General features: G+C 37.2%; 1 long non-coding RNA gene across 1 annotated transcript in view; it reads left to right on the forward strand.

The window, feature by feature from the left end:
- LOC147600515 (uncharacterized) overlaps window positions 1–14,663 on the forward strand; it is an 82,256-nt gene that overhangs the window by 22,965 nt on the left and 44,628 nt on the right. The window lies entirely within an intron of this gene.

The following is a 14,663-nucleotide window of genomic DNA, read 5'->3' on the forward strand; positions in this document are numbered from 1 at the left end:
TCACACTCTTATCCTGTGGTAAGTTCCTCTTTTGCCAAGTGAGCTATGTAAAGCCCTGTCAGCTCCCAGAATTGTACCACTCGAAACATGTCTGTTCAAGCACTACCAGTACAGAGGTAATTCCTACAGGATAGAGAACCAGAAGTCTATTAATCTCAATTTCTGCTGCCCTAAAAAACTCTGCTGATAGTACACCAATTTAATAATTAAAAAAATAAAAATCCTAACCAAAATACACTAAGATCGTGGTTGCACATAAGCAAGACTGAAGTTTAAAATGAATCTAAAGCGTAATGAACATATGTGGGGAGAAAAGAGAAGGAAGGGGAGTAAAGGAGATATGAACTATCCTAGTTAAGACTCTGGGAAGACTTTGGCCTGGACTCCTCTGGAAAGTTTTGCAGCATATGTCAGATAAAATGTGAAAAACAAACCAGAAAAATCTATCCAGCTTTTGCTATGCTGGCAAAACCAGGCTCATTTGTTCTGGCCAAAAAATGTTTCAGCAAGTGTAGTTCATTTTGCTCAAAGAACTAACATTGACTTTTCTTTTCTTTTCTTTTTTTTTTTTGATGCTACATTTTATAGAAGGCTTTTACCAACTCCTTCTACTGATGCAGTTATCTATTTTAGTATACAAGATGATAAAAGTATTCATGTAAGTATAGTTTATATGTAATTTTTTTGTTAAGTATATTAGTGTGATATAAAAGTACAGTTAAACTTTATATACAGGAGGAGTTAAGCCTTCAGATGAACTCTAATTTTCCTGTGCAATATTGGGGGTTTTGAATACTTTTTAAATTTTTTCCCACAGCTAGACTGTAAACAGGTAGCTAAACCACAATAAGAAAACCTATTCTGGGATTAAATTGGTATTTCAGTTTGCATTCAAATCTTGATTTATACTAAGGAGATTTCCCAGTGCAGCCAAAACCTTTTTTTGTGAATCCCACTGATGCTTTCTGAAACTATAGTCAAGAAAAGGCAAGTTGCTTTTTGTTACATATTAGAATCATATTACGTCCCAATGTTAACTCACTTTCTATACAACTAGCTTTGTCTTGATTAGAGTTTTTGAAGGTGCTAATTAGTTCCTGCTAGCAAATAAAATAAAATTTTTCATCCTTTTCTCTTTTTTTTTTCATTCTTTTTTGAACGAAATCTTAGAATCACTCTTGAATTTGGGCATAAGCTTTCCCCAGATAGTATTTTTGATTCTAAAACTATGTACATGATTGCCACTCACCTCATCTTTTAAGTCCTTCTTTCAATAACAAAGATATGAAGGCATCAAATAATTTTGTCTACTTGGTGGTCACAGTTACAGTCCATTCCCATCTTGTTAAACTGTACCTCACAAATAAACAAATATTTCATCCTACTTGTTTCTATTTTGAAATAGTAAACATTGTATTTTAAAACAAATGTTTTAAAAGAGAAAATAAAATTCAGACAAAATACAGCACTAATTCTGGGATCAGAAATAAAAAGGAGAGTTTGGGAGATCTTGTAACTTAGCTGACAATAGGGATTTATTATGTTGTTCGTTGTTAAAAAAGAAAGATGAAAGTACAAGACCTAAATTTAGAAGAAAGAGGAAATATGCCTGCTAGCTTACACAGAATATTCCCAAAGAGGATAACGAATATGAGGTCACTTGGAGAAGCTGCTGATGTTCATATAAGCAAATCTTTAATTTAAAGGAAACTGACTCAGCAAAACAAAAAGTTACAGTAAATGTCAGTGAAACATTTTTCTATGAACCAGCAAGGCACTAGAAAGAGTTTGTATGTGTAAAGCAGCTGAGGAGCCAGCACGCTGTCCTCACGGGAGCTCTTTCTCTGGCTGTGATCTGCAGGACCACTCGGAACAGTGTGAGACCAGGGCCACCCACAGGGTAGCCCTGCCTGACCTGGGAGCTCGTCGTAGCATAGTCATATGCGTGGAAGTGTTGATTTACCAGCATCACTTTGACATTTGCAAAGTCTGACTATGGCTGTGGTCTCAGGCACAGATGTTTTGGAATTAACTACAGGGAATATAGCTATCTATGATATGTATGTGTCTCCAGTTACTGTACTATTTTGGTCTCAGCTGTAAAGCTAGAATAATGGCACTGGCCCAAGGAGATACTTCTCTTGCCATGGTTCTGATGAGCATACAACGAGAAGCTTTTATATTCCCCTGTGTTTCTGCATTTTTGCTTTTTATAGGATACTTGAGGACATCGCTTTATGCCCCTAAGATTCACAATTTACATGGCAAAAGATAGAAAATAAATCAGGATGATGGATTTTTTAAATACAGTCACTGGAGATATAAATCCATCTTGGCACAGACTAAGATAGGAGTTCAGGAAGTCGATTTAGACTGTGAATTCTTGTAAGATGAAGCCCCAAAAATACTTCATAAAGAATTTAATACCTAGATTCAGTCATTCTTCTTTTTCTTTCTCCTGTTTCATTTAATCGATTTTTCTTGGGAAATTTTGGGCTGAAATTATATCTAAATTGTAGAGGTGGTTTTTTTTTTTTTTTTTTGACAGACTTTGAGCAGTTAAACTTGGGGATACCAGGATTCATCAAACAAAATTAAAAGCTATTTGCCACACTTTTACTAAGCATCTTCAACATTATTTTCACCCAAGTAATCACCATTGATATCAGGCACAGGAAGTAATGTAAACCTGTGTAACTGCCTTTAAGCAGTTATCAATGCTATGTAATTTAAAGACAACAAGGTTTTGAGTGTATTAAGTCATTTTCTGCTTTGTAGAAGCCTTAATAGCCTTTACATGAATAAATGAGGCATTTTCTTCAAATATTACCCTTATATCTAGGCAGTTCCTATATATGTGTAAACTGTGCAACATTAGCCAAATTCATCTGCTCGTTCAAGCCAGGATTCTTTTCTATAGGGAATGCAAAGTTCTTAGTAGCTGTTTATTGTGTAGTTGCTTATTGACTATGATCTTGACTTACTTGGGAACAGTTTTTAAACGCTGTATTGTTGTCTTAAAAAGCAGACAAATTACTAGTGGTGTTTTCAAAGATAACTCACCAGGTAGCTCTGCACATTTAGGAGTTGAAATATTTTATAAAATCTGACCTCTGTGGTTTATACATTGACATAATCCCAACCTTTTATCTGTGCTCTTCTGTTTTGAAGGGAAGACTGGTACGCAAAGTTTTTGTTCATGGGATGCATATTTTTGGGGGGAAGAAAAATACACTTTCAGTAGTTCACAAAGCCACACTGAAGTCAAGGATCCACATTCTGCTATGATTCAATGATTCTATCTTCACTGAAGCAGAAAGAGGGGCTCCAGATTGTCAGAAGTGTGAAATGAGAACAGGATCTTTCCCTAACATGCATCACTGTGAATTTTAACACCATACATATGTCTAAAATCCAAAGAAATTCATATCTATATTTGCTTTTGGAAGCATATGATGTTTGAGTGAGCAGTTTTCTCAACCAAGAAGAATTAAAAATAGTGGATAAAGGTATCTAATGCAGAGCAAAATCAGATAAAAATGGCATATGAATCAGTGAACAACTCGGGCTATGACCTCTCTGACTGATTCATGAACGATTTATGTTGATTGATCTTTATATTAAGCACAGTCATTCCTGCTTTTATGATGATGCATTGAAAGCAGCACATTCCCTGATCACTGACAGGTCTTTGTTGATCAGGTTTTTGCTACTGTGTTCATCAAACAAATCCACATTTGATATTACAGAATGAGAAAAAGCAATCCACCGCAGTAGTATTAATGTTATACCTCACCACATGTATTTCAGCTTCAGCTTAAAGGTAGCTATTGGCATTATTAAAAGAGAAGTGTAGTGGAGTAATGACTTAGGAAATGCCTAGACCAGAGACACAGCAAGCCAGAAACATAAACCTTTCTAAGGTTTGGTTTAGTCAATTGGGAGTGATCGACTGTCCTACATAAAGGGAGAACGGATGAACATTTGAGTAGAAATACTAACTGGGATTTTCAGTGGAAAGCAGGAAGAATCTGTGTTTCAAAGAAAGTGAGATAGTCAATGGGACTGTCATATCCTGAGTTTCCTCCTCTCCATCTTTTTTGCTTTGTAAGATTTGGGCGGTTATATTTTGGGCTTGAGTCTGTGTCACTTTTGATTTTCCTGAAACTTCCTCTTTGTATCTGGTATCTCAAGCAACAAAGGAAGACTATGTAATGTTTAGAAGACCATAGTTCCTAGACACAGTCCCAGAGTGCTCTCCAGCTCCTTTTTCCTGTTGCCTGTAATATCTGCTTGAAAGATGTTACATGAATCTCAGGAAAGACACATTTTCTGTATGCCTTAACAAAGCTTATTAAAAATTCCATGGAGCATTTTTCACTTGGGCACACAGAAGAACAATTTTTCATTGCTGGGAATGCTTCATCTGCATTGTTTTTACTAAATAGAATGAAAAGAAACAATCGAGCTCTATCAAAGCACTTTTGGCAAAAGATCCAGGCATGTACAGAACCACAGGCAAATCCCTCAAGTTGGGTCAGTCGCCTGCTTCCTGTGACCGCACTGGTTTCACAACAAGCAGAGAGTGGTGGCAGTTGGACCTTTTCTCAGTGAGGAGCAGCTGCTCTTTAGCTGGACTCTGTACTGAATGAAACTGGATAGGATCCGGAGCAACTCAGTCTTTCAAAGCTGAGTATAACTTAGATATTTGCCCTGCTTTGAGTGAGTATTGGACTAATGGCTTCTGGATGTCCTTTCTATCCCAAATTACTACATGATTCTAAGATGGTATTTTGTTTATTTGGCCCAGGTTGTGGGGGCTTAAGACTGAAGTCTGGACCTCTCTGTTTCTACAGGAAAAAAAAAAACAAACCTGCAATCTTAAATAACTTCCTTAAGATAATTCAGTAACTTGCATCCTCAGGAGTAACTGAATCAATCAGTAAAAAGAGTAGGTGACACTAGTCTTCAAAACATAAAGAAAATGCATTATATTTCACGATTAAAACTCACCTCCTTATCCTTGGGATTCCCTTTAAAGGCAATTAGTGGGCTAGCCAAGTAAATCAGATCTGAAGCCATGGTTCAGGGCTTCAGAAATCACAAAGTACAGCCTGCCTGATGATGTAGCCTGGTACCCGAGAGGGCAGGCTTTGCCCTGACAGCATTGCATGAAAACTGTTCATTCGGTATGCTCTCACAGTTTTCAGAGTGTATCCTGGACATCCTGGTTAAGAGGTGACAAGTGGCTTCTCTCTTTCCCTCTTTGGTCAGATAAACTAAATGGGGTAAAGTGAATGACAGTGGTGACATATTTCATTGTTTGTCTGCTTTGGATAATCATTAGTTCAGAGTTTGGCTTGACTTGGGTTTGAAGTCTGATTATCACCTCTTGTTATGTTAGGAGCTGCCTCAAAAAGATGACAGGATAAGCATAAAATTCTCCTACCAAGGACAGAAGCAGAAGACAGCTCGCACAAGGCATATGCTGTGGCAGGAACAGCTGCACTAAAAGCTGTCTCTGGGAATGGAGCTAATGAGAAGTAACTCAGAGAGGGAAGGAAGAAAAACTAAAGAGACATTACACAGTTGCAGCAATGATTTTTCCAGTGATATTTTAAAGAACAAACTGCGCTAGTAATTTTGTGTTTGCATCTGGGAAAAATGGAGAAATAATACCTGAGTTCCAGGAAGAAGTTGGAAATATATTTGTAAATTTATTCACTAGAATTGTTCTAAAAGAACTTCTAAGTGAATGTTGAAGAGTTGACATGTTTATCAAACTCCTGAAAGGTTCATCTCTGAGCCCAGTTTATTTCTTATGTTGTTGTTTCTGCCTTCAGAGTACATTATCTTTATAATCTGGTTAAATAAACTGGGGCTATGAATCCAAATTTTTATTTTGCTAGTGCATCTTTGAGCAATGCTTATCGTCACTACACCTGCTAATCACAAGCAGAGCAACACCAGTTTCTGGATTTAGGGACAATTAAAATGAGGATTAGTTACAAGATACATAAACTACAGATAGATGAAAATAGTCATTCTAGTCACTATTACCTTCACAAACAATGGCTCTGCTGTCATGTCAAGTTCTTGTGATGGTGAGTAAGTACTGGAAGAATGAAATCAGCTCAGAATTTCAGTGTAGCAAAAGCTGTATCTTGAACTTTGCTCTGAACTTCTGATCCCATAGAGATAATGCTGCTCTTAGTGTTGCTGAACTCCTAAGCTATAAGTAATATCCTGAGAGTTATCTCTGCACTGTCTTCTCAAGAGAAAACTTTTTTTTTTGTGCCCATGAGTAAACAGATAGGATCTGACTATTACTTTTAAACAACGCTTAGGAATCAGTGACTTTGCTTACCTCCATATCTCTGGCTATAGCCTCAAGGGTGGAAAATAAGAAAATTGCATAAGTACCTTTGAGGATATTGCTATTAGACACTAATGTTGCTCCTTTTGGCACAATGACATAGATAAAGAGAGATAGACAGCAAATATCAACTTATCAGGCACCTCAGCAGAGAGAGATACTTATATGCAACACATTTATATAAATCATTTCACCTCCTTGCATCAGTTTCCCTGTCTATTAAATAGCTCTGGTTACTCTTATGTGTCAGAAAGGGTCTTCTAAGGCATCACCCTCATGAACTGTGCTAGCACGTATTCAATATTAGCTCAGCTATTTAGTAATGAATAACACTGTAATTTCATAACTGTGATTGCAAAAATGTGGTGAATTATGGCTCACAAAAATACAGCAGAGAGAGTTTTTAGAGTTATGTAAAAGTATGACTTCTGAAAGTTATCTGCTTTTTCACTTCTGTTCATTCTCTACAGGGACATGGATTTCCTAGGAAAATCCCTGTTGCTCAGAGACAGGATCATGCAATCTCATGCTGTAAATATCCTCTCTCCTCTAAGCCAAGAAATTTTGACCCAGTTACAATTCAGGTCAGTTTATACTCAAGACAAGCTTCACTGGACAATTGATTGTGTGCCGTTGTCTTGAGTCAGTTTTGTCTTTAAGTTGCCTTAGGATAACTCATTAATGGACTAGTGGACAGAACTCATTAGGTTTCACCACCAGTGGTCATAATTCTTAACTAAATATGGTCAGAAATAAGGATTAACTTGCTTGAAGTAAATGATAGCACAAAACTACTAGGGCAGCAGGATAAGGTTCCAGGCACTTTATGACATAGTTCTATTCTAGTGGATTGTTGACTTCGATGACAGTGAGGGCAAGATCAGAGCTTTCCTATCTTCTGAAGCAATATTATATTAATATATGTAGTCTTAACACAATTCTTAGGAAATGTATGTTCACGCATATCACTCATCTTAATTTTGCTCCTTTTTCTTTGAGTTTTGTTGCAAGGGTTGAAAAAAATAGATATCAGGACCTTTTAAATCAAGACTGGAGGGGCAGAACTCCTGCAAAGTGTTAAATAGGTGTGCCACTGGCAAAGGAAGTCTAATGCTTTGGTGCACTGGGCCCACGAAACAGAAACAAAAAGTTCCATTGGTGATTAATGAGAATTCATTACTTATTTTTAGCCTGACTATTAAGGCTATAAGCACAGTCTTAGGACCTTAGTGACTCTGTAAATTAAGGCACCTCAGCTCCCTTTTTATAGATTTTTTTTTTTGTGTAGCCTTTCTAACAATTTGTGGGCATATAATCTTCCGGGTGCTGCATATCATTGTATAAGCAATGTAAAATAAGTTCATTTAAATTGAAAGCGTGAACAGCTTCACTGTGGTGTTTCAGTCACTCTTGCCTCCTGTTTCCAACATCCAGATTTACAGCCTTCCTTAACAGAGTTATCATTTTCTCCTAAGAACATGAAATTATACATATCAGATTTCCTTTCAGGGTGAGATTTCTAAATAGTATCACCTTGCTTTTTTACATAACTAGGACTCTGGGAGTGGCTTTCTTCTGTGCTCTTTAATACTGACATACTGGCTTCACTGGGCTACCTCCTAATTTGTAGTGATTTTGCTGAGAAGAGATTCAAGTCTGTTGTGCCAGAGATTTGCATGAGCAACTCTTTGTTCCATATGCAACACAGTGGTTTAACTTTTGATGGAAAGTAGAACTCACAGTGTCTGACCTATTTATCACTTTTTTGTTCCATTTTTTGAGATAAAAGTGTCGTATAGATTAATCACAGACAGCAGAGTGTATGTGTTTGGTTACTGTGTGGCTTTTGGCAAATCAAATAGAAAAATCTTTTGTAATCAGCTAGCCTTTAACTTAGTAACACCTTTGATAAATTGCTTGTATACAGTAGGTTATCTAACCCAAACATTAAAGACTTCAGTTTGACACTGCAGGAATGAATCATACAGACAAAAAAGGCCAAATTTACAATTCTTTATCTGAGTAAAGAAAAAAACAATCGTATCAGTTTCAAGACCTGCATTAATGACTGAATAAAGAATTTGAGATCTGGCCTAATGAAGTTAAAGATATGCTTGAAGGGTAGCTGTTTATTACAACAGCATTTCCAATTCCTTTACCAGTGAGTTTTAGCACTCTGTGGACCATTGTTCTGTACTTTACTGTATGGCACCATTAAGAAAGTCCTCCATATATTCTTTTTTCCCCTTTCTTTTCCTAATTTATTCCTATTTCTTGTACCTTTTCAGCTCCACACCACCACCCCACCCCCAATACTGCCACACTCCAAAATAAGTGAGTGACAACAGGTTTGACAGCCTTTGGGGTGGTGAAGGCTCTCGTGGGAGCCATCCTCCCAAGCATGCTCATCAGGTTAGCAGGGGTAGCACGGTGGATGGGAGTGCCACATACTCTTGTCAGCAAAAGGTGTAAAGTGATTGCAGCCAAACCTTGCCTCACAATAAAAGGAGGAAAGACTGAAGAAACCTTCACAAGACAGTGAGCTGAAAGATTATAGTGCTTTCCAATTTATAAAACAAGACTCCTTTCAAATTACTTTGCAAACACGCCTACTTCTCATTTCTGTCACTTTTACACTGTAAAGAGGCAGTACAGTGGCTGTAAATATGATTTATTTGGACTTTATAGTCTTTTATGCTGCTGGAACTGTGTGCTGAGCCTTCAGTGTAAATACGAATTAAAAGCTGGGTTGTGCCATTAAGGCCTTCATTGGCCTAAGGTAGAAATTCTCCTCTCAAAAAGAAGATAATGAAAGCAAAACAAGTTTACAGGGTAACCCTGACTGCAGAAAGGAAATATCTACTTCAGTCTCCCCATAACTCAAGCAGGCCCTCTTCAGCAGTCGTGTGCCTGTGCGCGTGTGTCTCTGCGTGCGCAGGCACGTGTGTACACCTATCGCCTTCCTGTGCCTTCAGATGGCCAGCAACTACAGAGAGCCACTCCAAGGAGATGACAGTAAGGCAGGTACGTCTGGCCTGTTTGTTGGAAAAAGGTGGGCGGACGTTGGCTGTAACGTGGTGGCAGGCACAGGGAAGCAGCTATTCATCTCAAGGTCAGCACCTCAGCAGCAGGAACCTAGCAGCAATTTCAGTTTATGCTAATATGTTAAAGCAAAAAAATACATTCTGTTCCATTTCAGTTTGCATTAAAATGTGCTCTGTTTTCGTTGCTGCAAAGGTAATAATCATAATAACCATTGTAGATGAGCAGGATAGGGTGTAGTAAGCATTTAGCATGTTTGTTGCCCCTACCGTATCACACCACCAAACTAAACAGCCTGAGGTGGAGAGAAAAAAGTAGTGCATCTGCACTCCCATTGCACGCTCTCATAATAGCCAGGTGGAACATGATTTTCACAAGCTCTTTTTGATATAGGTAAAAATAATTGTAGGCTATTGAGATCTGGTAGGTGAAAGACTCAGAGTTAAGTGCCGTTTTCTAGGTCAGAAAGAGAATCAACATCTGTATTTGCAATGGAGTGCCAGCGCCCTGACTTCTGTCTTGTGCTCCCACTGCTAAATCCTGTCTCATAGAGCTGAGCAGTGGTGATGAACGTGCTGTGGAATTTGCTATGAAAAACAAATATTTAACTTTCTACAGATCGGTAAAGATCTGATAAAACTTGTAAGTGTCACCTAACCAATTTCCTTCTCTTTTTAATCAAAAAATCTTTTTATTATTTTCATCTAAATGTGTGATTCAAATAGAATTGGAAAGGTCATTTACAGTTATATTCCAATATCATTCAAGCAAATAGGCTTCACAAAGCCAGAGTGTTCAGAATAAGGTTTTGAAGGAAAAATTCCTATTAAAAGCACCAATCATTTCAAAAGTAGGAATCCCATTCGCTATTAGTCAGGAGGACCAATTTCCTGCTTTTGGGTGTGGAGAGACGAACAGCCAGGAAGGGGAGGTGATTGTGCAGCTTAGGCAGCCTGGGCGGTTCTCCTCTGCACACAGGCATGTGGTGGAAATTCCAGAGTGGGGAAGGGCAGACCAGGAGACAAGTGAGCACTCCAGAGAGCAAGATAGTGAGATAGTTCCTTCCCAGCAAAGGCACAGGAATGCTGGCACAAGCTAATAATTCATCCAGTTCCAATCTCCAAAATGGGAGACTGAAGAGCACAAAAGGCATTCAGCGTGTGACAGGAGAGGGTTGGGTCTTGTTTTTGTTTTTTTTTTTTAGTTGTTTATTGTTTACAGCACCTTTTTCTGAGAACTGAAGGCTTTCCTATGTTTGGGTAGAAAAACAAAGACAGTACAGATGCTGAAAAATATATCCAAATACAACATTGGTAGGAAAAGCCAGTCTGAAAATGCCAGTGCGATGGAGGGATTCTGTGCAGGTGACTTTACGTAGTTGTTTTGCAACCGTTTTCAATGAATTGATAAAATATGTTATCTACATAATTTTTTGTTCTTATTCATTTAGATCATGCTGTCTACAGCAAATTTTTTTTTAGTTTAAGATCTATTATATTTAAATTTGAAATATTTCATGTCAAACTTTATTCCTCCTTCACTCCTCCCTAGAAAGCAAAGGCCTTTCACAAGTGTTGACAAATTTAATCTTGTCAAGTTCTGATATTAAAAAATGCTTTAAAAAAAACCAATCAAAGCTTAGGAAGTATTAGGAAAGGAACTGAGTAGGAAATGGAAAATATCATTGTGTTACCATATGTGTTGGTGGAGTGCCCATTGATTTGACATTGAATTAATTTCTGATCTTCTTATCCTATAATAGGATACAGTAAACCAAGACAAGGTGCACTGAAAGGAGAGAAGGCTGATTAAAGAAAGAAGTGGCTTCTATATTAAGAACATACAAATAGATTAGGATTATAGAAGACAGAAAAGGTACAAATAAGGGGGAAATTACAGAGATCTAAAGCAGCATTATTTGCCTGGGTCAAACATGTTTATATGCACTAACTATTCACTGCTTCTCTAAATACAGGAAGCAATGGAAATCAAATTAAGTTTTCATATAGTAGGTTCAAACCAAACAAAATGCTGGGCTGTTTTTTTTTTTTTCCTGCACACACACAAAAAATATTAATCTGTGCAACCTGTTGCTGCAGTATGTTGCCAATTCAAAAAAATGTACATAAATTAAAAACTCATTAAGCAGACTCAGAGAAGACTAATCTATCAAAGGCTGATAAACATAAGATACAACCTGCTACTCAGGAAGACCTTGAACTTTGGATCAGAGGAAGCTGATAGATTATACTAAGAAAGCACCTCTTGAATAAAATTTGCCGTGTTTCTATATTGTTTTGTAGATGACTCTACTCTTCTAGCATCTTCCTTGGTTAGCACTGAAGACAAGAAAGACAATTGTGTGTCTTTTGATCTACCAAGCTAAGTTACCACTTTTCTGGAGAACAAAAAATATGAACAAAACCTCCAGCATCTAGCAAAACTAAATATTTTGATTGTCAGACAAATGTTTGCCAGGTTGCCATGACTTAAGGTAAAAAAGAAATGGTAAAAAGACAAGCTGTCTATTTACAAGACAGAAAATCTTACTGTACTCCCACATCTATCCATGTCTACTTTCAGTCATTACAGGTAAGAACATACTGCTGTTAAGGATACTGAAACATATAATTACATTAAAGATACAGCTAGTAAAGTAGTGAAACAGGTAGAATCAGATAATACAAAAGTAAGACTTATTTTATATTGGACTATGTTTAAAAAGAAACTTTATTATTATTTTTGGATGAGATCCATTGAAAAGATTAAAGAATCTCTTCTTATTGTTTTTGTGGTGTTTTACCTTGGTATTATTTTGTTATCCTCCTAGGCCCAGTCAGTTTGCCTAACTTTTGCAATCTGGTTGTCTAAAAGTCCAATTCAGAAGATGTATATTTTAACAAAACAAAGTAACTGAATTTTTGTTAAGCTCTGGTCTACAGTGAAATGGTCTCTTCTGCTCTTGCTGTGCAGCTAATTATACAATCTCCTTCAAATTTTTAATAAGCATAAATCTACCTTTTCTGGTGTTTGATACAGAACAACTCTAATTTATAAAATTAGAGGACACCCTAATCCTAACAGCATGTACCAAAAGGCATTGAATAACAAAACAAAATGAAAAAGAACAAATCTTCAAAATGTGAGGAACAAGACTGACTTTATTGCCCCTAAATATTGTGTTCTAAGAGAGCAAGTTGGGTTTCACATCATTGCATCTGGAAAGTCTTAGCTACTGTTTACCAGATTTATACTACTATCGTCACTTTTAATTCAAGGAATCCTAACGTTGCATAGGAGGAATTTTTGTTGAACTACCTGAACCTAAACTGACTGTAACTGGAAAAAGCAGACAAGCTTTTTACACATAAACCATTCTTTCGGCCTTGACAATAAGGCTTTTTCTTTTCTTTCTCAGAAGATTGGACTATTTTTTTCAGATATCACTCGTTTCAATGACAAATATTTCCTCTTCCTACAAAATTTGAATCTCTTTTAACTTTAAGCAACCAAGTCTGTGATGACGCTACTGAAATAAAGAGATCCTGGAGGACCAGCAGACTGAAAGGTGACTAAGAAGAGGTTGGAGCCATGACTATTTGTTTATGAATAGGTATCCTCCTGTTACTGGTATGGAGAGGAAGTGATAATCTAGCATGGTCAGAACTGGATCTGCTTGCTCTGAGCAAATGGGAGAACAAAGGTGAAGCATGTGCTATTTAGTATAATTCTGTGTGTTAGAAAAATCCAGAGCATCGTGGGAGTGATGCAGCACCTTGGTTTGTCAGACTGGTCCTCCTGCAGCATAGAATATCTCCGAGTCTGTCTGAGTTTGCTCAGTGTTTGAGATAAGGAAAGACTTTGAATCTTTCTAAAGTCCCTTAAGAAACCAGACACCTGAACTGCAAACAGATGACATAAGCAGCAGTGGTGAATAATTTAGAAGTTTATCTCTCTTTTGTACAATTCAGTGGGTGTTTAAACATTTATTTTCTTGAAATCAGGATCAGACTCTCGGATTCTAAATTAATCTTTAACTAATGTACAGAAAGAAATGTGTAATTAAATTACTGCTACTGTATTATTTGTCACAACCCCAGCACCACTTTTTGCTGTTGCAGAGGCCTCTGTTCAGCAGCCCCTCATGCTCCAGACTTCTTGAAATCTGCACTATCTTCAGTCCCCCATAAAACAACAAAAAGACAGGTCAGTCTAAATCCCCCATAGGACTAAAAGATATGGAAGCTCATGTGATCATTATTTGCATTTAAGAACAAAATAAGGGTTGAGAAATACGCTCTTAAAGTTGCAGTGTTGTAGTTTGCTGTTTACCCTGGGCTTTGTGTAAGAAAGCTCCTCTGCTCCATGGGCTCTCTGTGGACTCCCAGGCATGTAAGAAATCCTGACCTGCAGCCTGAGGCCAAAGTCTGAACATCCTCTTCCTGAAGTTTTCAGCTTTGCATAGAGCTGCCGGACTAGAGTATATTAAAGTGATGTGATGTTTGTACTCATTTTCCTTCTATGAAGGGAAACGTGGACATTCAGTAAATTTGCCAATCTGCTATGCTTGGCATTACTGGACTAGGTCAGGCAGCCTGAAGGTTTGTGAAGTGTCTTCCTCTCAGGAGCAATTAGAACCTGACAATCTCTTATTCTTTCTTGTTACTTGCAAGTTTGTTTTAAATATAATACAACAGCACCAAATACAACGGGATTATTTTTATTACAATAAGCTCTTTTAGCATTGCTACATCTGTTGAGTTATGTTGTAAGAGGAAACCACCAAATTACTCATTTATGGTTCCAGTATGGTAAATTACAACACCATTATTAAGACAAAAACGCTACAAAAATAATACAATCCTCTCTATTTTTTTAATTAATTCTAACATGTTCTAGCATGTCTCTGCTATCTGTGAATGGACAGAGAAATAATAGGCAATATATGTCCATAACATATAGATGAGTTGGCATGTAGCTGCTACAGATTTCATTTAAAAATCAAGCTACTGATGTACGTTCTGATGCATGTTCTTATAGCTGATATTGTACAAAGTGTACTTTGCATGTGAAAGCAAACACAGTTGCAAATCAACGGGTAGGCTGTAAGACTACATTGACTCTTTGAGGTCAATGAAAATAATGTTAGTGATTTCAGCGGGCTTTTCAGTTAGATTCTGGCCGTATGTACCTATGTCACCAGAGATGTATATTTCAACTGTAAGAGAAGAGAAAAGTATTTAAA

The sequence above is a fragment of the Chlamydotis macqueenii genome, chromosome 5 (assembly GCF_036417535.1).
Source record: "Chlamydotis macqueenii isolate bChlMac1 chromosome 5, bChlMac1.mat, whole genome shotgun sequence".
NCBI lineage: Eukaryota > Metazoa > Chordata > Aves > Otidiformes > Otididae > Chlamydotis > Chlamydotis macqueenii.